Source organism: Papio anubis, chromosome 14, assembly GCF_008728515.1.
Source record: "Papio anubis isolate 15944 chromosome 14, Panubis1.0, whole genome shotgun sequence".
NCBI lineage: Eukaryota > Metazoa > Chordata > Mammalia > Primates > Cercopithecidae > Papio > Papio anubis.
The window spans coordinates 84,864,777-84,887,644 of NC_044989.1; the positions used below are offsets into that span (position 1 = coordinate 84,864,777).

The 22,868-nt window shown below is 40.2% G+C and overlaps 2 long non-coding RNA genes across 2 annotated transcripts in view; one reads left to right on the plus strand and one right to left on the minus strand.

Annotated features, from left to right (window-relative positions):
* The window catches only part of LOC116270305, an 80,670-nt gene that overhangs the window by 56,119 nt on the left and 1,683 nt on the right, over window positions 1-22,868 (minus strand). The gene's annotated exons all lie outside the window — the stretch shown is intronic.
* Window positions 1,745-8,420, plus strand: LOC116270304. Its single transcript, XR_004178327.1, has 3 exons — window positions 1,745-3,891; window positions 4,210-4,824; window positions 8,381-8,420. It is a non-coding gene; the product is annotated as an uncharacterized LOC116270304 (long non-coding RNA).

Below are 22,868 nucleotides of genomic sequence, written 5' to 3' on the forward strand. Positions count from 1 at the left end.
TAATTTGATTGTGCTGTGGTCTGAGAGACTCTTTATTATGATTTCTGTTCTTTTCATTTGCTGAGGAGTGTTTTACTTCCAATTATGTGGTATTTTAGAATAAGTGTGATGTGGTGCTGAGAATATATATTCTGTTGACTTGGGGTGCAGAGTTCTATAGATGTCTATTAGGTCCACATGATGTAGAGCTGACTTCAAGTCCTGTATATCCTTGTTAATTTTCTGTCTCGTTGATCTAATATTGACAGTGGAGTATTAAAGTCTCCCACTATTATTGTGTTGGAGCCTAAGTCTCTTTGTAGGTCTTCAAGAACTTGTTTTATAAATCTGGGTGCTCCTGTATTGGGCACATATACATTTAGAATAGTTAGTTCTTCTTATTGAATTGTTCCCCTTACCATTGAGTAATGCCCTTCTTTGTCTCTTTTGATCTTTGTTGGTTTAAAAATCTGTTTTGTCAGAGACTAGGATTGCAACCCCTACTTTTTTGGCTTGCCATTTCTCGGTAAATTTTCCTCCATCCCCTTATTTTGAGCCTATGTGTGTCTTTGCATGTGAGATGCATCTCCTGAATAAAGCACACCAAGAGTCATGACTCTTCATCTAATTTGCCAGTTAGTGTCTTTTAATTGAGGCATTTAGTCCATTTACATTTAAGGTTAGTATGGTTACATGTGAATTTGTTCCTATCATCATGATGCTATTTGGTTTTTTGTGCACTAGTCAATACAGTTTCTTCATAATGTCGTTGGTCTTTATATTTTGGTGTGTTTTTGCAGTGACTGGTACTGGGTTTTCCTTTCCACAGTTAGTACTTCTTTCAGGAGCACTTGCAAGGCAGCCCTGGTGGTAATGAAATCCCTCAGCATTGGCTTCTCTGGAAAGGATTTTATTTCTCTGCTTATGAAGCTTAGTTTGGCTGGAAATGATATTCTGGGTTGAAAATTCCTTTAAGAATGTTGAATACTGGCCCCCAAATTCTTCTGGCTTGTAGAGCCTCTGTTAATAGATGTATTGTTAGTCCAATGGGCTTCCCTTTGTAGGTAACCTAACCTTTCTCTCTGGCTGCCCTTAACATTTTTTCCTTCATTTCGACCTTGGAGAATCTGATGATTGTGTGTCTTGGGGTCGATCTTCTCATGGAGTATCTTAGTGATGTTCTCTGTATTTCCTTAATTTTTATGTTGGCCTGTTTTGTTAGGTTGGGGAAGTTCTCCTGAATAATATCCTGAAGTGTGTTTTCCAGCTCATTTCCATTCTCCCCATCTCCTTCAGGTACTCCAGTCAATTGTAGGTTCAGTCTTTTTATGAAATCCCAAATTTCTTGGACCCTTTGTTCATTCCTTTTTATTCTTTTTTCTCTAGTATTGTCTGCATGCCTTATTTCAGCAAGGTATCTTCAAACTCAAATGCTTTCTTCCACTTGGTCATTTCAGCTATTGATACTTGTGTATGCATCATGAAGTTCTTGTGCTGTGTTCTTCTGCTCCATCAGGTCATTTACGCTCCTCTCTATACTGATTAATCTACTTAGCAGCTCCTCTAACCTTTTATCAAGGTTCTTCGCTTCTTTGCATTGGGTTAGAACATGCTCCTTTAGCTCAGCAGAGTTTTTCATTATCCATCTTCTGAAGTCTACTTCTGTCAATTCATCCATCTCATCCTTTGTCTAGTTCTGTGCCCTTGCTGGAGAGGTATTGTGATCATTTGGAGGAGAAGAGGCACTCTGGCCTTTTGGGTTTTCAGCGTTTTTCCATTGATTCTTTCTCATCTTTGTTAGTTTGTCTAGTTTGGATCTTTGAGGCTGCTGACTCTTGGATGGGGTTTTTGTGAGGGTTTTCATTGTTGTTGATGCTTTCTACTTGTTTGTTTTTCTTTCAATGGTCAGGTTCCTCTTCTGTAGGGCTGCTGCAGTTTTCTGGGGGTTCACCTCAGGCCTTATTCATCTGGTTTGCTCCCACACCTGAAGATGTCACTCAAGGAGACTGGAAAACAGCAAAGATGGGTGCCTGCTCCTTCTTCAGGAATCTCTGACCTCAAGGGACACCAACTGATGCCAGTATGACTGCTCCTGTATAGGGTGTCTGCCAACCTCTGTTGGAGGGTCTCACCCAGTTGGGTGCCATGGGGAATGGGACCTGTTTAATGAAGTACTTTGTGCCTTGGTGGAGGGAGTGTGCTTCTCCGGGGGGAAGCCCATTCATCTGGGCTGCCTGGATTCCTCAGAACTACCAGGAGGAAAGGCTGAGTCTGTTGGTCCACAGAGACTGCGGCCACCCTTCCCCATAAGGGCTCAGGCCCAGGGAGATCTGGGTTCTGTCCCTGAGCCTCTGACTGGAGTTATTGGAGTTCCTGCATGGAAGCCCCACCCAATAAGGAAGGATGGGTCAGGGTCAGGGCTGAAAAGGCACTCTGGCCACAGTCTGCCCCATCTGATATGTTGGGCTGTAGGGGACACATCTTGGGACCAAGCCATCCAGCCTCCCTGGCTCTAGCAGGGGAAAAGCACAGCCTGGATCTATGGAGATGGATGTCACCCTTCCCACACTCAGGGAGTCTAGTGTGTTAGGCAGTTGTGAGTCCCAGTGCTGGCTGCTGCCTCTCCACCAAAGAGTGCAAATGGCTTAGAAAGCAGGCAGCCACAGCCACAGCTGTGGTGCTGGTCACCCACTCCTCCCAGGAGCTCAGTAGGCTTAAGCAGATCCCAGATGAAAGGCTGTGGAGAATCTGCATGGCTGCAGGGTTGGGACACTAGGCCCCGGTGGCATGAGTTCACAAGTGGAATCTTCTGATCCATGGGTTACACAGTTCCATGGAAAAAGCATGGTTTCCCTGGCTGGGTAGCATTCTCACTCCCTGCCTTCCTCTCCATGGATCACGCCAGTCTCCTACTCAGTTCTGATGAGAGAAACTAGATACCTTGGTTGACAGTGAAGGACTCACATGCTTATTATGGTTTTTTTTTGATGGGAGCTTCTGAACACAACTGTTTCTAGCCAGCCATCTTGGCCCCACCCTCCTATCTTGTTCTTAGTGCAAAGATGTAACAATCAATGTAGGCTCAGTTGTGCTACAGTAACAAAACAATCCTAAAATTCAGTCTTTAAATAATAAAGGTTTATTTCTCACTAACATTACATATCCTTCAAGGATGGGTGAGACTCTGCCCCATGTCATTCTTTCTGCACCACTGTGAACAATGCTGTTGTGGCTTTTAACTGAGCAATGGAACCTGTCACCTCAGCTCCCATTTCATTGACCAAAGCAAACGGCCGGACTGAGTTCAACAGGACAGGTTAATATAGCCCTCCTATTTACTTAGTTCTCTCTTAGGGAGAGAACTAAGTATCTATAAACAGCTAATAACTTCACAAGAAGTATCAGCTCCTCTGAGGTGGGTATCCTCACTTTGCAGGTAAAAAAACAAAGATAGAGAGAGGTTAGGTAATTTGCCTAATGTCCTTCAGCACACAATTATAAGAGCTGGATTTCTATTTCTCTGATTCCAAAGTTTGTGCTGAGAAGCACCATGTCTCACTGTTAGAAATAGAGACCATGGGAAGGGGAAATGGTTTTCCAAGAGATTAATGAAGCTTTAAATGGTTGTGGAACTTTGAAGTGGAAATCTCCCAGGGCAACTCAGAATGTGGAACTAGTGTAGAGGAGAGACAAGAGAACTAGAGGTACATATTGATTTGGAATTTCCAACTCAGAATATTCAGTGAAATATTTGTGTGATTTTTTTCTCTAAAGACAGAAGAAAAGAAAATGAGAAAAAAAAAAAACAGTCTTCAGGGATATCAACAGATTGGCAGAGAGAGAAAAAGAGCTAATAGGAAAGTTGTAAAAGAAAGAACACTGAAGAGGAAAGGTCTTTAGAAAGAGTACAAGGTCGGCCGGGCGCGGTGGCTCAAGCCTGTAATCCCAGCACTTTGGGAGGCCGAGGCGGGTGGATCACGAGGTCAGGAGATCGAGACCATCCTGGCTAACATGGTGAAACCCCGTCTCTACTAAAAATACAAAAAACTAGCCGGGCGTGGTGGCGGGCGCCTGTAGTCCCAGGTACTCGGAGGCTGAGGCGGGAGAATGGCGTGAACCCGGGAGGTGGAGCTTGCAGTGAGCCGAGATCGCGCCACTGCACTCCAGCCTGGGCGACAGAGCGAGACTCCGTCTCAAAAAAAAAAAAAAGAAAGAAAGAAAGAGTACAAGGTCAAGAATACCTGTTACAACCAAAAGTTGGAAAGTGGTAATACAAGTTTTTTTAAAATGCATTCTATTTGTATAGAAAGAATTCTGGGTGTCCTCTAAGGGAAAGACTTCATAAAGTAGTGAAATGAGAAACTTCAAATTTCTAGGGCCAGAAAAAGAAAAAAACTGTAGGCATGAGACACAAGATTGAAGTATTTAGCAGAAAGAATCATAGAAAAAGAATTATGATGGATTAAATGTCAGGCCTGTGGTTTCACAATTTACAAAGAAAAATGTACAAATGTTTGAAGGCAAGAGGATGAGATTGAAAATCAGAGTAAGAAAGACAGAGGCACACAGACAGACTACAAGAACATTATGGAGTTGGAATCAATGGGGTCCACGGTGCAGGGGCAGACTGCAATTATGACCTCACTATTGAGGTCTTTTCTGCCTCTGAGACAGGGAAAGTGTGAGAGTATCATGGGAGGGAAATTGCTGATGGGAGATAAAGTCCAGGGTTCTTAGAATGCACAATTGATTACTACATCTTACAATAGGTCAAGCCCAAAATCACAAAAGATAGCATCTTCCCGCGTCCAGATGGACTGCCCTATGTGCCTGGTCCTCACCTGGGTAAGAATCTCCTGGGAGTTTTCCCTCTATGAACCATTTTTCTTTTCTCTTCCTCATTTGAAGCATTATACCTGGTTTGAGAAATTGATCACACCTGTGGCAGATACTGCAATTGATCACCCAACATTCATATTTCTTATCTTCCTTATTAAATTGCCCAAGTTTTTTCGAAGTGGCAATAACCCACATAAATTCTTTCCTTCTCAACTTCCTTTACCTTTTTAACCAAAGAGACATCATATGTATCCCTTAGTTGGAATATGAGGGAGGGAACTCTTGGGACCCCATGTTAGGGTTGGGAACTTCAAGGCATTACCATGTATGACTTTCATATGAAGAAAGTCATAATGCAGGGAGGTGGGAGATCACTGATTGAATGCACCTGTCTATGGACAGCTCTGAGCAGCAGCATCCTGGTTACTCATTCTTTTTCTTGTCTGATCTGTAGATGACATTTTGTGACCAGAAGAAAAAGGCCAAGAGAAAAAAACATCAGTTTCTCTAACCTGTTTTTAGCCAGGATGATAGAATCAGAAGGTTCTCAAGGTTTATAGGTGATGGGATGCTCTCAAAAGCAGTTTTGTTGTGAAAACATCCCAAAAGAAAATGGATGAGTGATTCTCCAACACGTTGCTTTTCAGTTCTATGACATCCTCACCTCTGTTCTATGGGTAGATTCTTTGATGTCTCAAAAGTTTCTGTACATAAAGAGGAACATTCATTACCATTGTTTAATGCCCCATTTGTTAACTGTATGACTTCATTAAAAAATTATCATTTTTGAAGGAGTAAACCATCACTATTTTAAGTATTCACATAGTACAAAATTAATATAGACTTGGAATAAAACAAATTAGATTTACTAAAACTTACTTTTTGGTCACAAACATTTTTAATAGTATGTCCCAAATGCATGGAATAAAACTAAATGCCCACTGCTGATGGACTGGATAAAGAAAATGTGGTATATATACATCATGGAATATTATGCAGCCATGAAAAAAACAAGATTACATCCTTTCCAGGGACATGGATGGAGCTGGAGGCCATTATCCTTACCACCTAATACAGGAACAGAAAACCAGATACCACATGTTCTCACTTATAAGTGGGAGCTAAATGATGAGAACACATGGACACATTGAGAGGAAAAACACACACTGGGGCCTGTTGGAAAGTGGAGGGTGGGAGGAGGGAGAGGATCAGGAAAAATAACTAATGGGTATGAGGATTAATACCTGGGTGATGAAATAATCTGTACAACAAACTCCCACGACACAAGTTTATCTATGTAACAAACCTGCACATGTACCTTGAACTTAAAAGTTTTTAAAAGTCCTAAATAATTTAAAGTATTATTCTAATCTTTTATATTTTCTGAAAAATCAAACAAAATACAAAAATAAGAAATGTTTTAAATCTCTATTATACTTTCATTTTAAACCAGTTATAAAGGTACTGAAATCAAGATAAATTTTATCAGATGTACTTATGCTTCTTCCTTTCTAGGAGTTTTATGTATTATCAAGGTTTCTCAAGGCTGAAGTAATTTTACTAGTGACAAAAGCAAAAGAATACCACCTTAGACCAGCTGAAATGACAAGTTGTAGAATTTTGCAACTGATAAATCTTGGTTGGCCAAGAATCCTGATTGTGTAAACCTCTGTGATTTAAACTCAAGCCTTAGGGCATTTAGACTGAGCTTTCTTTTATAATAAGGTTTTATGTATTACATCAAGGGACTTTTATGTCTCTGCCTTTCAGATAGGTTTTTTAACTTTTGAAACATGTTGTATTCCCAGAAATATGTTATTTATCCTTGGCGTGGCTGACATTTCTTAACATGTTGGTATAAAATATCTGCATGTAGTTATTAATTAGAAGCTTATGTAATCAGTAAAAATTAAATATATCCCACAATGTTCACCTTTCTTTTTATTATAGCTACATTTTTTATACTTTCATTAACTTTTCATTTGAATATCTGAATGACCTCATAGCTTTTATAGTCATAATTATTCTCTTTTTGATGCTTAACTTTTCTCAATTTAGCCAGAAAGAATTCCTTTAAGTCAGTTTCTTTATGCTTTTTACACTGCCTTGAATATCTTTGAGAAAGTGAATATCAGCCCTGCTAGCTGGCTATCAAGCTATGATAAAAAATCTCTAACAAGCACAGTCAAAGCTGTAATTCAACTAGAGGAAAAAATATATCTGAGTGATTTTTGCTTTCTTACCAATGACATCCCAGCCTAGCCTCACTCCTACCAAATTTTGTAGAAAGATTAATAGATACTCAATCGCCAAACTGCTCCTAGCTTCTTGACATTATCCAATCCAGAGATGGTCCCTGCTTCTTCAGTCTCTTCCTAAAATTAGTCAACATAAGCAAAAATCTTATAATAAGCTCTTCCCAATTACCTATTTCCCTGACACCACAAAATTCCCCTGGAGTGTGTTCTTCCTTGCAAGCTAAAAAAAAACCTAAACATGTTCCTGATGGTCTTTGACTGGTGGTCTTTCACACTTTGAAGTAATCCTTGCTTTCTAATAGCAGAAAGACATTTCAGACCCATCCTCAGTTTTTCTGATTAAAATATGGTAATTAGTTGTCCTTTAAGTTATTTTAGTTGAGAGATGAAAATAAAGAATAAAAATCTGGGCACTAGAGGTGAGCATGAGAGTTAGTGATGATTAAAATTGCTGCTGCTGCAACTATTGATGTCATTGAGTTACTTTTTAAGGAGGAGTATCTGTTTGTTTAAAATTACATCTAACATCCCCATCTAGCCTATTTTCACATCAATCATTCCAATCTGGCCTATTTTCTTCTTGTACCCAATATTCTTTTAGCTCATCGTTTTATTAACTAAAACTTCCTTCGACATGGACTTTTGGAGGTTTGAGACTCACCTACTGTCCTCCATTTCAAGTTCTCACCAATTAAGAAAAACAGGGAGACAAATTACAGTCTTTATTTAAAAACAAAAACATTACAGAACATACTCTGTGGACAAAAGAGGAAGAATGGGAGGATGTAAAAGGAAAGCAAGAACAATGGAGGGTTGTTTGCTTGTACATAAAGAGGGGCAATGATAACCACCTGATTGGTTGTCATTGGAATTAACTCAGACACTGTCTATAAAGTGCAAGGTATATATAAATCCTCATGAATGGCAGCTGATATGGCCATTTATAATTCATTTTGATCATTTATCTGAACGTAGTTATGCTTTACTCTTAGGGTCAATTTCTAGAAATAGAAATTGGGATTCTGAACACAAAATTATATAGCTTAAATTTTAACAGCCCTTCAGAAAAAAAGTCAATATTTTTAAACTTTTCCAATCTGATAGATAAAAATAAGTCATTATTTTTATCACTTCTTTTCTGCATTTAATATTTAATGTTATCAAAGTTATTTATAAACATAATTTAAAGAGTCAAATAGGAGGGGCTGGTCAAGATGGCCAACTAGAAGGAGTTAGCATGTGCTAGTCTCACGAAGAGAAATAGAAGGGACAAGTAAATACAGCACCTTCATCTTTGACTACAGGAGATGCTGGCAAGATGGCTGAATAGGAACAGCTCTGGTCTGCAGCTCCCAGCAAGATCGACGCAGGTGGGTGAGTTCTGCATTTCCAACTGAGGTACCTGGTCCATCTCAATGAAGCTGGTTGAACAGTGGGTGCAGCCCACGGAGGGTGAGCAGAAGCAGGGAGGTGTGTTGCCTCACCCAGGAATTGCAAGGGGTCAGGGAATTCATTCCCCTAGCCAAGGGAAGCTGTGAGAAACTGCACCAGGAAAAACGGTGAACTCCAGTCCAGATACTGCACTTTTCCCACGGTCTTTGCAACGGATATATCAGGAGATTCTCTCTAGTGCCTATGCCACCAGGGCCCTGGGTTTCAAGTACAAAACTGGGTGGCCATTTGGGCAGACACTGAACTAGCTGCAGGAGTTTTTTTGTTTCCATACCCCAGTGGTGCCTGGAACACCAGAGAGACAGAGCCCTTCACTCCCCTGGAAAGGGGGCTGAGCCAGGGAGTCAAGTGATCTGGCTCTGCGGGTCCCACCCCCCCAGAGTCCAGCAAACTAAGATCCACTGACTTGAAATTCTGGCTGCCAGCACAGCAGCAGTCTGAGATCCACCTGGGATGCTGGAGCTTTGTGGGGGGAGGGGCGTCTGCTATTGCTGAGGCTTGAGTAGGTGGTTTCATCCTCACAGCGTAAACAAAGTCCCTGGGAACTTCAAACTGGGTGGAACCCACCACAGCTCAGTAAGGCTGCTATGACCAGACTGCCAGATTTCTCCTCTCTGGGCAGGGCATCTCTGAAAAAAAGGCAGCAGCCCCAGTCAGGAACTTATAGAGAAAACCCGCATCCCTCTGGAACAGAGCACTTGGGGGAAGTGGCGGCTGCCAGTGCAGCTTAGCGGAATTAAGTGTCCCTACCTGACAGCTCTGAAGAGTGTAGGGGACCTCCTAGCTCAGTGCTTGAACTCTGTTAAGGGTCAGACTGCCTCCTCAAGTGGGTCCCTGACCCCCGTGTATCCTTACTGGGAGACACCTCCCAGTAGGGGCTGAAAGACACCTCATTCAGGAGAGCTCTGGCTGCCACCTGGTGGGTGCTCCTCTGGGACAAAAAGGAAAGAACAGGCAGCAATCATCGCTATTCTGCAGCCTCTACTGGTGATACCCAGGAAAACAGGTCTGGAGTGAACCTCCAGCAAACTCCAGCAGACCTGCAGCAGAGAGGCCTGACTGCTAGAAGGAAAACTAACAAACAGAAAGGAATAGCACATCCACTCAGAGACTTCATCTGAAGGTCACCAACATCAAAGACCAAAGGCAGATAAATCCACAAAGATGGGGAGAAATCAGTGCAAAAAGGCTGAAAATTCCAAAAAACACAACACTTCTTCTCCTCCAAAGGACTACAACTCCTCGCCAGCAAGGGACCAAACTGGATGGAGAATGAGTTTGACAAATTGACAGAAGTAGGCTTCAGAAGGTGGGTAATAACAAACTCCTCCGAGCTAAAGGAGCATGTTCTAATCCAATGCAAGGAAGCTAAGAACTTTTTAAAAAGGTTAGATGAATTGCTAACTAGAATAATAAGTTTAGAGAATAAAATAGATGACCTAATGGAGCTGAAAAACACAGCACGAGAACTTCATGAAGCATACACAAGTATCAATCAACAAATCAATCAAGCGGAAGAAAGCATATCAGAGACTGAAGATCAACTCAATGAAATAAAGTGAGAAGACAAGATTAGAGAAACAAGAATAAAAAGAAATGAACAAAGCCTCCAAGAAATATGGGACTATGTGAAAAGACCAAATCTACGTTTGACTGATGTACCTGAAAGTGATGGGGAGAATGGAACCAAGTTGGAAAACACTCTGCAGGAGATTATCTAGAAGAACTTCCCCAACCTAGCAAGATAGGCCAACATTCAAATTCAGGAAATACAGAGAACACCACAAAGATATTCCTCAAGAAGAGCAACCCCAAGACACATGATCATCAGATTCACCAAGGTTGAAATGAAGGAAAAAATGTTAAGGGCAGCCAGAGAGAAAGGTCGGTTTACCCACAAAGGGAAGCCCATCAGACTAACAGCAGATCTCTTGGCAGAAACCCTACATGTCAGAAGAGAGTGGGGACCAATATTGAACATTCTTAAAGAAAAGAATTTTCAACCCAGATTTTCATGTCTAGCCAAACTAAGCTTCATAAGTGAAGGAGAAATAAAATATTTTACAGACAAGCAAATGCTGAGAGATTTTGTCACCATCAGGCCTGCCTTACAAGAGCTCCTGAAGGAGACACTGAACATGGAAAGGAACAACCAGTACCAGCCACTGCAAAAACAAACCAAATTGTAAAGACCATCGATACCATGAAGAAACTGCATCAACTAATGGGCAAAATAACCAGCTAGCATCATGATGACAGGATCGAATTCACACATAACAATATTAACCTTAAATGTAAACGGCCTAAATGCCCCAATTAAAAGACACAGACTGGCAAATTGGATAAAGAGTCAAGACCCATCAGTGTGCTGTATTCAGAAGACCTATCTCATGTGTGAAGACACATATAGGCTCAAAATAAAGGGATGGAGGAATATTTACCAAGCAAATGGAAAGCAAAAAAAAAAAAAAAAAAAGCAGGAGTTGCAATCCTAATCTCTGCTAAAACAGACTTTAAACCAAGAAAGATCAAAAGAGACAAAGAAGGCCATTACATAATGGTAAAGGGATCAATGCAACAAGAAGAGCTAACTATCCTAAATATATATACAACCAATACACGAGCACCCAGATCCATAAAGCAAGTTCTTAGAGACCTACAAAGAGACTTAGACTCCCACACAATAATAGTGGGAGACTTTAACACCCAACTGTCAATATTAGACAGATCAATGAGACAGAAAAATTAACAAGGATATTCAGGACCACAGAATTCGAAGTAAAACACTCCTCAGCAAATGCAAAAGAAAGGAAATCATAACAATGAGTCTCTCAGACCAAAGTGAAATCAAATTAGAACTCAAGGTTAAGAAACTCACTCAAAACCACACAACTACATTGAAACTGAACAACCTGCTCCTGAATGACTAGTGGGTAAATAATGAAATGAAGGCAGAAATAAAGATGTTCTTTGAAATCAATGAGAACAAAGACACAAGATACCAGAATCTCTGGGACACATTTAAAGCATTTAAAGAGGGAAGTTTATAGCACTAAATGCCCACAAGAGAAGGCAGGAAAGATCTAAAACTGACACCCTAACATCACAATTAAAAGAACTAGAAAAGTAAAAGCAAACAAATTTAAAAGCTAGGAGAAGACAAGAAATAACTAAGATCAGAGCAGAACTGAAAGAGATAGAGACACAAAAAACCCTTCAAAAAATCAATGAATCCAGGAGCTGGCTTTTTTTAAAAGATCAACAAAATAGATAGACCACTAGCCTCATTAATAAAGAAGAAAAGAGAGAAGAATCAAATAGACGCAATAAAAAATGATAAAGAAGATATCACCACTGATCCCACAGAAATACAAACTACAACCAGAGTACTATAAAATCTTCTAAGCAAATAAACTAGAAAATCTATCAGAAATGGATACATTTCTGGACACATACATCCTACCAAGTCTAAACCAGGAAAAAGCCAAATCCCTAAATAGACCAATAACAAGTTTTGAAATTCAGGCAGTAATTAATAACCTACCAACCAAAAAAAGTCTAGGACCAGACAGATTCACAGCCGAATTCTATCAGAGGTACAAAGAGGAGCTGGCCCCATTCCTTCTGGAAGTATTTCAAACAATAGAAAAGAAGGAATCCTCCCTAACTCATTTTATGAGGCCAGTATCATCCTGATACCCAAACTTGGCACAGACACTACAACAACAGAAAAATTCTGGCCAATAGATGAACATTGATGCAAAATTCATCAATAAAATACTGGCAAACCAAATCCAGCAGCACATCAAAAAGCTTATCCACCACAATCAAGTCAGCTTCATGCCGGGATGCAAGGCTGGTTCATCATATGCAAATCAATAAACGTAATCCATCACATAAACAGTACTAATGACAAAAACCACATGATTATCTTGATGGATGCAGAAAAGTCCTCTGATAAAATTCAACACCGCTTCACGCTAAAAACTCTCAATAAACTAGGTGTCAGTGGAACATATATCAAAATAATAAGAGCTATTTATGACAAACCCACAACCAATATCATACTGAATAGGAAAAAACTGGAAGCATTCCCTTTAAAAACTGGTACAAGATAAGGATGCCCTCACTCACCACTCCTATTCAACATAGTATTGGAAGTTCTAGCCAGAGCAATCAGGCAAGACAAAGAAATAAAGAGTATTCAATTAGGAAAAGAGGAAGTCAAATTGTCTCTGTTTGCAGATGACATATACATTTAGAAAACCCCATCATCTCAGCCCAAAATCTCCTTAAGCTGATAAACAACTTGGGCAAAGTCTCAGAAGAGAAAATCAACGTGCAAAAATCATAAGCATTTCTATACACCAATAACAGAAAAACAGAGAGCCAAATCATGAGCGAACTCCCATTCGCAATTGCTACAAAGAGAATAAAATACCTAGGAATACAACTTACAAGGGATGTGAAGGACCTCTTCAAGGAGAACTACAAACCACTGCTCAACGAAATAAGAGAGGACACAAACAAATGGAAAAACATTCCATGCTCATGGATAGGAAGAATCAATATCATGAAAATGGCCATACTGCCCAAAGTAATTTATAGATTCAATGCTATCCCCATCAAGCTACCATTGACTTTCTTAGCAGAATTGGAAAATATTACTTTAAACTTTATATGGAACCAGAAAAGAGCCCACATAGCCAAAACAATCCTAAGCAAAAAGAACGAAGTTGGAGGCATCACGTTACCTGACTTCAAAGTCTACTACAAGCCTAGAGTAACCAAAACAGCATGGTATTGGTACCACAACAAATATATAGACCAATGGAACAGAAAAGAGGCCTTAGAAATAATACCACACACCTACAACTATCTGATCTTTGACAAACCTGACACAAACAAGCAATGGGGAAAGGACTTCCTATTTAATAAATGGTGCTGGGAAAACTGGCTAGCCATATACAGAAAACTGAAACTGGACCCTTTCCTTACACCTTATACAAAAATTAACTCAAGATGGATTAAAGACTTAAACATAAGACCTAAAACCATAAAAATCATAGAAGAAAACCTAGGCAATTCCATTCAGGAAATAGGCATGGGCAAAGACTTCATGTCTAAAACACCAAAAGCAATGGCAACAAAAGCCAAAATTGACAAATGAGATCTAATTAAAGAGTTTCTGCACAGCAAAAGAAACTGTCATCAGAGTGAACAGGCTAGAGAATGGGAGAAAATTTTTAGAGTCTATCTATCTGACAAAGGGCTCATATCCAGAATCTATAAAAAACTTAAACAAATTTACAAGAAAAAAAAAAAAACAACCCCATCAAAACATGGGCAAAGGATATGAACAGACACTTCTCCAAAGAAGACATTTATGCAACCAACAAACATACAAAAAACAGCTCATCATCACTGTTCATTAGAGAAATCCAAATCAAAACCACAATGAGATACCATCTCATGCCAGTTAGAATGCCAACCATTAAAAAGTCAGGAAACAACAGATGCTGGAGAGGTTGTGGAGAAATAGCAACACATTTCCACTGTTGGTGGGAGTGTAAATTAGTTCAACCATTGTGGAAAACAGTGTGGTGATTCCTCAGGGATCTAGAACTAGAAATACCATTTGACCCAGCAATCCTATTACTGGGTATTTACCCAAAGGATTATAAATCATGCTACTATAAAGACACAAGCACACGTATGTTTATTGCAGCACTATTCACAGTAGCAAAGACTTGGAACCAACTCAAATGTCCATCAATAATAAACTGGATAAAGAAAATGTGGCACATATACACCATGGAATACTATGCAGCCATAAAAAAAGGATAAGTTCATTTCCTTTGCAGATACATGGATGAATCTGGAAACCATCATTCTCAGCAAACTAACACAAGAATAGAAGACCAAACACGACATGTTCTCAGTCATAAGTGGGAGTTGAATAATGAGAACACACGGACACATGGCAGGGAACATCACACACCAGGGCCTATTGAGGGGGTAAGGGGTTAGGGGAGGCATAGTATTAGGAGAAATACCTAATGTAAGTGATGGGTGTAGCAAACCACAATGGCACGTGTATAACTATGTAACAAAACTTCACGTTCTGCACATGTACCCCAGAACTTAAAGTATAAAAAATTAAAAATGGCACCTTCAATGGTGAAACACCCAAGTACACTCATTGGGGCTCATCAAGAAAACAACTCAACCCACAGAGAATGGAGAAAAGGAAGGCAGGGTGACCACTCCCCTGGGAGTGACAAAGAGCCAGGTAAGCATCCCCTGCCCAGGGAAGCAATGAGTGAGTGAGTGACCCCAGGGACAGACACTTCTCTCATGGATCACTGCAACCCTTGAGTCAGGAGATCCCCTTGTGAACCCACTCCACGAGGGTCTTCAGTCTGACACACAGAGCTCTGTGGGGTCTTAGCAGAGCTGCCACTCGGGCACACACAGCGACCCAAGAGCTTTAGATACCTGGGCTTCCCGATAAAAGCAGCTGCAACTCCAGCTGAGCAGGAAGTTATTCCCCTGTACAAACCCTCAGGAAAGGGGCTGAATCCAGGAGGCTAAACAGGGACAGTCTGCAAGCCCTGCTTCCCTAGTACTTCAGAGGATGAGACCCACTGGCCTGGAACTCCAGCCAACCATGGGTAGCAGTATTACACCTCCCTGAGACAAAACTCCCAGAGGGCAAAGTAAACCATCATCTTTGCTGTTTCACAGCCTTAGCACTCTGAAGAATCCAAGGCAACAAGGGACTGGGGTGGTCCCCCAGCACAGCACAGTAGCTCTGTGAAGCAGCAGCCAGACTGCTTTTTCATGCTGGTCCCGCTTCTCTTCACTGGCTGAAATCTCCCAACTGAGGTCTACAACAACCCCTGCTGCTGTTTTCAAGTGAGCAACCTTTTAAAACCTCCCTGGGAGCTCCCAGAGGGAGGGAAAGGCTGTCATCTTTGTTATTTTGCAGCCTTAGCCATTGTCACCTTCAGGCTTTGGAGAGTCAAAGATGACTGGGGGCTAGAGTGAACCCCCAACACAGCACAGCTGCTGTACAAAAAGCAGTCAGACTGCTGTTTTGCACAGGTCCCCAGTCCCATTTCTCCTCACTGAATGGGACCTCCAAGAGGGGTCCCCAGCCACCCCTACCAATGTGTTTGAGCCACAGCTCCCATATTGCTGCCTTGGCCACGTTCACTGTTGATATATTCATTTGCTGGAAAACCCAAGGTGACTAGGGACTGGAGTGGACCCCCAGCATACTGCAGCAGCCATAAGGAAAAGTAGTCTGAATGTTTCTTATGTGAGTCCCCAGTCCCATATCTTCTCACCGAGCAGGTCCTCCCAACCTGGATCTCCAGCTACTCTCACTGGGACTATTCAGTCATTAGCAGCTCCACAACTCACTGGGACAGAGGTCCCAGTGGGAAGGATGGATTATCATCTTTGCTGTCTCACAGCCCTTTCCCTTGCTGTCCCCAAGCCCCTATGGGACTAGGGGCTGATCTGGATCCCCAGCCCAAAGCACCCATCTCACAGAAATGTGGCTGGACTGTTCTCCATGCAGGTTCTGGTCCTCACTTCTCCTCACTGGGCAGGGCCACCTGACCTGGAACTCCAGCACAAGCACTCTGCCCCAGCCTGATGACTTCAATCAGAGGCGGTCCAGCAGTGAAAGAAACACCCACATGCAGAGACGAGGAAGAACCAAAACAAGAACTCTGGCAACTCAAATAGCCAAAGTGTCTTATGTCCTCCAAATGATTGCACTAGTTCTCCAACAAGTGTTCTTAACCAGGCTGAGAAGGATGAAATGACAGAAGTAGAATTCAAAATATAGATAGAAATGAATATCATTGAGATTCAGGAGAATGCCAAAATCCATCCAAGGAAACCAAGAGTCACAATAAAATAATACAGATGCTGACAGACAAAATAGCCACTATAAGAAAGAGCCTGGCCAGGCATGGCAGCTCACACCTATAATCCCAGCACTTTGGGAGACCAAGAGGGAGGATCATCTGATGTCAGGAGTTCTAAAAAAAAAAAAAAAAAGCCAGACATGGTGGCACATGCCTGTAATCCCAGCTACTCAAGAGGCTGAGATAGGAGAATCACTTGAACCTGGGAGGCAGAGGTTGCAGTGAGCTGAGATCATGCCACTGCACTCCAACCTGGGCAAGAGAATGAGACTTGGTCTATTAGATCAGAACCTAACTGATCTGATAGAGCTGAAAAACACACTACAAGAATTTCTCAATACAATCTCAGCAGAACAGACTGAGCTGAGGAAGGAATCTCATAATTTGAAGACTGGTTTACTGAAAGAAGACAATCAGACAAAAATAAAGAAAAAAGAATAAAAAGAAATGAAACCTCTGAGAAATATTGGATTATATAAAAATGCCAAATCTATGAATCATTGTCATCCCTGAAAGAGACAGGGAGAAAGCAAACAACACTGAAGATATCTTTCAGAATATCATCCACAAAAACTTCCCCAACCTAACTAGAGAGACCAACAATCAAATGCAGAAATACAGAGAACACCTGCAAGATTCTACAAAAGAAGGTCATTGGCAAGACACATAAGCATTGATTTTCCAAGGTTGAAATGAAAGAAAGAATGTTAAAGGCAGCTGGAGAGAAAGGACAGGTCACCTACAAAGGGTACCCTATCAGGCTAACAGCAGACCACTCTGCAGAAATCCTACAAGCCAGAAGAGACTGAAGGCCTATATTCAACATTCTTTAAGAAAAAAATCTTCAACCTATAATTTTTTTTTTTTTTTTTTTTGAGACGGAGTCTCGTTCTGTCGCCCAGGATGGAGTGCAGTGGCGCGATCTCGGCTCTCTGCAAGCTCCACCCCCCGGGTTCATGCCATTCTCCTGCCTCAGCCTCCTGAGTAGCTGGGACTACAGGCGCCCGCCACCATGCCCAGCTAATTTTTTGTATTTTTAGTAGAGACGGGGTTTCACTGTGTTAGCCAGGATGGTCTTGATCTCCTGACCTTGTGATCCGCCCGCCTTGGCCTCCCAAAGTGCTGGGATTACAGGCATGAGCCACCGCACCTGGCCTCAACCCAGAATTTTACATCCAGCCAACCTAAGCTTCCTCAGAGAGGGGGAAATAATATTTTTCTCAGATAAGCAAATGCTGAGGGAGTTTGTTATGACCAGACCTGCCTTACAAGAGACCTTGAAAAGAGCACCAAATATGGAAAGGAAAAAACATTATCAGCCAATACACAAACACACTTAGTTACACAGACCAGTGACACTATAAAGCAACCACACAAACAAATCTGCATAATAACTAGCTAACCACACAATGACGGGGTCAAATCTACACATATAAATACTAATCTTCAATGTAAACAGGCTAAATGCCCCATTTAAAAGTCACAGAGTGGCAAGCTGGATAAAATAGCAAGACCCAATGGTCTTCAAGAGATCCATCTCACACACAATGACAGTCACAAGCTCAAAATAAAGGGAAGGAGGAAATTCTACCAAGCAAATAGAAATCAGCATAAAAGCAGGGGTTTCAATCCTAATTTCAGACAAAACAGACTTCAAACCAACAAAGGTCAAAAAAGACAAAGAAGGGCATTACATAATGGTAATGTCTTCAACTCAACAAGATGACCTAACTATCCTAAACATATGCACCCATAGCCAAAGCAAATACTAAGCAAAAAGAACAAATCTGAAGCCATCACTTACCCAACTTTATACTACAAGGCTACTTCCAAAACAGCATGGTACTAGTATAAAAATAGGCATGTAGACCAATAGAACAGAACAGGGAATCCAAAAATAAAGTCAAATACTTATAACCAACTAATCTTCAACAAAGCAAACAAAAACATACATTGGGGAAAGGACACCCTATTCACTAAATGGCACTGGGAAAACTGGCAAGCCACATGTAGAAGAATGAAACCGAATCCTCATCTCTACCTTATACAAAAATCAACCTAAGATTAATCAAAGACTTAAGTCTAAGACCAGAAGCCATAAAAATTCTAGAAGGTAAACATCAGAAAAACTCTACTAGACACCGGTTTAAGCAAAGAATTCATGACTAAAACCCCGAAAGCAAATGCAACAAAAACAAAGATAAATAAATGGACTCTAATTCAACTCAAAAGCTTCTACACAGCAAAAGAAATAATCAGCAGACTAAACAGAAAACTCACAAAGTAAGAGAAAATATTTGCAAACTATGCATCTTATAAAAGGCTAACATCCAGAATCCACAAAGAACTCAAACAAATCAGCAAGAAAAAAAAATAATCCAATCAAAAAATGGGCAAAGCACATAAATAGACAATTCTCAAATGAAGATAAACAAGCAACAAACATATGAGGAAATGCTCAGCATTGCTAATTATCAGGGAAATGCAAATTAAAACCACAATGAGATACTATCTTACTTCTGCAAGAATGGCCATAATTAAAAAGTCAAAAAAATAGACGTTGGCCTGGATGTGGTAAAAAAGTACACTTTTATACTGCTGGTGGGAATGTAACAGTACAGTCACTATGGAAAACAGTATGGAGATTCCTTAAAGAACTAAAAGTAGAACTACTATTCAATCCAGCAATCCCACTACTCAGTATCTACCCAAAGGAAAAGAAGTTATTATATGAAAAAGACACAAGCACATTTATGTTTAAAGCAACACAACTTGCAATTGCAAAGATATGGAAGCAACCTAAGTGCCCATCAATCATGTAATACTACTCAACCATAAAAAATGAACAAAATAATGTGTTTTACAGCAAGTTAGAATAATGGTCTTGAGCCCCATCCAAGTGATGTAAATAAGAAATGGAAAACCAAATATTGTTATGTTCTCACTTGTAAGTGGGAGCTACGGTAGGAGGATGCAAAGACATAAGAATGTTATAACAGACTTTGGGGACTCGGGGAAGGGTGGGAGGAGGTGAAAGATAAAAGACTACACATTGGGTACAGTGTACACTGCTCAGTGGATGAGTGTACCAAAATCCCAGAAATCTACACTAAAAAACTTATCCATGTAACCAAAAATCACCTGTACCTCCTAAAACTATTGAAATAATAATAAAATAAATAAATAAATATTCACCCAGCACAGGAGTACCCAGATTCAAAAAGCAAGTTCATGGAGACTTACAAAGAAACTTAGACTCCCACACAATAATAGTGGAAGACTTCAACACTCTACAAACAGTATTAGACAGATCATCGAGGCAGAAAATTAACAAAGATATTCAGGACCTAAAATCAACATTTTACCAAATGGACCTGATAGACCTCTGCAGAATTCTCTACCCAAAACAACAGAACATTCTTATCACTACATGGCACATACTCTAAAATCAACCACACAGTTGGACATAAAACAATCCTCAGCAAATGGAAATAAATCAAAATCATATCAAACACATTCTCAGACCACAATGCAATAAAAATAGAAATCAAGACTAAAAAAAAATTGCTCAAAACCATGCAATTGCAAGTACATGAAAATAAAAATTCTGCTCCTTAATGGCTTTTGCATAATTAAATTAAGGCAGAAATCAAGAAGTTCTTTGAACTAATGAAAACACAGATACAATATACCAGAATCTCTGGGACACAGCTAAGGTAGTGTTAAGAGAGAAATTTATAGCACTAAATGCTCACATCAAAAAGTTAGAAAGATCTCAAATTAACAACCTAACATCTCAACTAAAAGCATTAGAGACCCAGGAGCAAACGAATCCCAAAGCTAGCAGAAGACAAATAATAACCAAAATTAGACTTTAACTGAAGGAGACTGAGACATAAAAAAACATTCAAAAGATCAATAAATCCAGGAATTGGTTTTTTGAAAAAAAAAAAAGTTATAATATAGATAGGCTACTAGCTAGACAAAGAAGAAAATCTAAATAAACACAATGAAAAATGACAAAGGGGATGTTACCACTGCCCCACAGAAATACAACTAACCAGAGACTACTGTGAGCACCTCTATTCACACAAAACTAGAAAACCAAAAAAAGGATGGATAAATTCCTGGGCACATACGCTCTCTCAACACTGAAACAGGAAGAAATTGATCCCCCGAACAGAACAATAATGAGCTCCAAAGTTGAATCGGTAATAAATAGCCTATCAACCAAAATAATTCCAGCACCAGATTCACAGCTGAATTCTACCAGATGTGCAAAGAGCTGTTACTATTCCTACTGAAACTATTCCAAAAAATAGAGAAAGAGGGACTCCTCCCCAACTCATTAAGTGAGGCCAGCATCATCCTGATATGAAAACTGGCAGTGGCCAGGTGTGGTGGCTCACACCTGTAATCCTAGCACTTTGGGAGGCTGAGGCAGGAGTTTGAGACCAGCCTGGACAACATAGGGAGAGGAAACACTGTCTTTATATTAAATAACAATAATAATAATAAAAAGAAAAAAGAAAATCTGGCAGAAACACAACAAAAAAAATAAAATTTCAGGCCAATATCCTTTATGAACATTGATGTAAAAATCCTCAACAAACTGAACCTAGCAGCACATCAAAAAGCTAATTCACCATGATCAGGTAGGCTTTATCCCTGAGATGCAAGGTTGGTTCAACACATGCAAATCAACAAATGTGACTCATCACATAAACAGAATTAAAGACAAAAATCACATGACTATCTCAATAGATTCAGAAAAGGCTTTCAATAAAATTAATATTCCTTTATGTTAAAAGCTCTAAATAAACTAGGTATTGAAGGAATATACCTCAAAATAATAAGAACCATCTATGACAAAGCCACAGACATCAACATACTGAACGGGCAAAAGCTGGAAGAAGTCCCCCTGTGAACTGGCATAAGACAAGAATGCCCTCTCTCCCAACTTTGATTCAACACAGTATTGGAGGTCCTGGTCAGAGCAATCAGGCAAAAGAAATAAAGGGCATCCAAATGGAGAAGAGGAAGCCCAACAATCCCAGTTTGCAGATAACATGATTTTATATCTAGAAAATCTCATATTCTCTGCCCCAAAGCTCCTTTAGCTGATCAACAACTTCAGCAAAGTTTCAGGATACAAAATCAATGTAGAAGAATCACTCTTTTCTTATATACCAACAACAGCCAAGCTAAAAGCCAATCAGAAACCTAATCCCATTCACAATTGCCACAAAAAGAATAAAATACCTAGGAATATAGCTAACTTGGGAGGTGAAAGATTGCTACAGTGAAAATTACAAAACACTGCTAAAAGAAATCAGAGATGACACAAATGGAAAAACATTCCATGCTCATGAATAGGAAGAATCAATCATTAAAATAGCTATACCACCTAAAGCAATTTACAGATTCAATGCTATTCCTATCAAACTGCCAATGACATTCTTCACAGAACTAGGGAAAAAAAAACTATTTAAAACTTTATACGAAACCAAAAAAGAGCCAAAATAGCCAAGGCAATCCTAAGCAAAAAGCACAAAGACCCAGTTTCAAACTACACTTACAGGACTTCAGTCACCAAAACAGGATGGTATTTACTGGTACAAAAACAGATGCACAGACCAATGGAAGAGAACAGAGAATCCAGAAATAATGCTACACACCTACAACCATCTGATATTCAACAAAGCTGACAAAAAACAAGCAATAGGTAAAGGACTGCCTATTCAATAAATGGTGTTGGGATAACTGGCTAACCATATGCAGAAAATTGAAACTGGACCCTTTCCTTATATTATATACAAAAATCAACTTGAGATGGATTAAAGACTTAAATGTAAAACCCAAAACTATAAAAAACCTGGAAGACAATCTAAACAATACCATTCTGGACATAGGAACAGGCAAAGATTTCATAACAAAAACGCCAAAAGCAATCATAACAAAAGCGAAAATTGACAAATGAGATCTAATTAAACTTAAGAGCTTCTGCACAGCAAAAGAAACTATCAACAGAGTAAAGAGACAACTCACAGAATGGGAGAAAATATTTGCAAACTATGCATCTGACAAAAGTCTAATATTCAGTATCTATAAGGAACTTAAATTGACAAGAAAAAAACACCATTAAAAAGTCAGCAAAAAGCCGGGCGCGGTGGCTCACGCCTGTAATCCCAGCACTTTGGGAGGCTGAGGCAGGTGGATCATGAGGTCAGGAGATCGAGACTATCCTGGCTAACACGGTGAAACCCCCGTCTCTACTAAAAACACAAAAAGTTAGCTGGGTGTGGTGGCGGGCGCCTGCAGTCCCAGCTACTCTGGAGGCTGAGGCAGGAGAATGATGTGAACCCGGGAGGCGGAGCTTGCAGTGAGCCGAGATCGC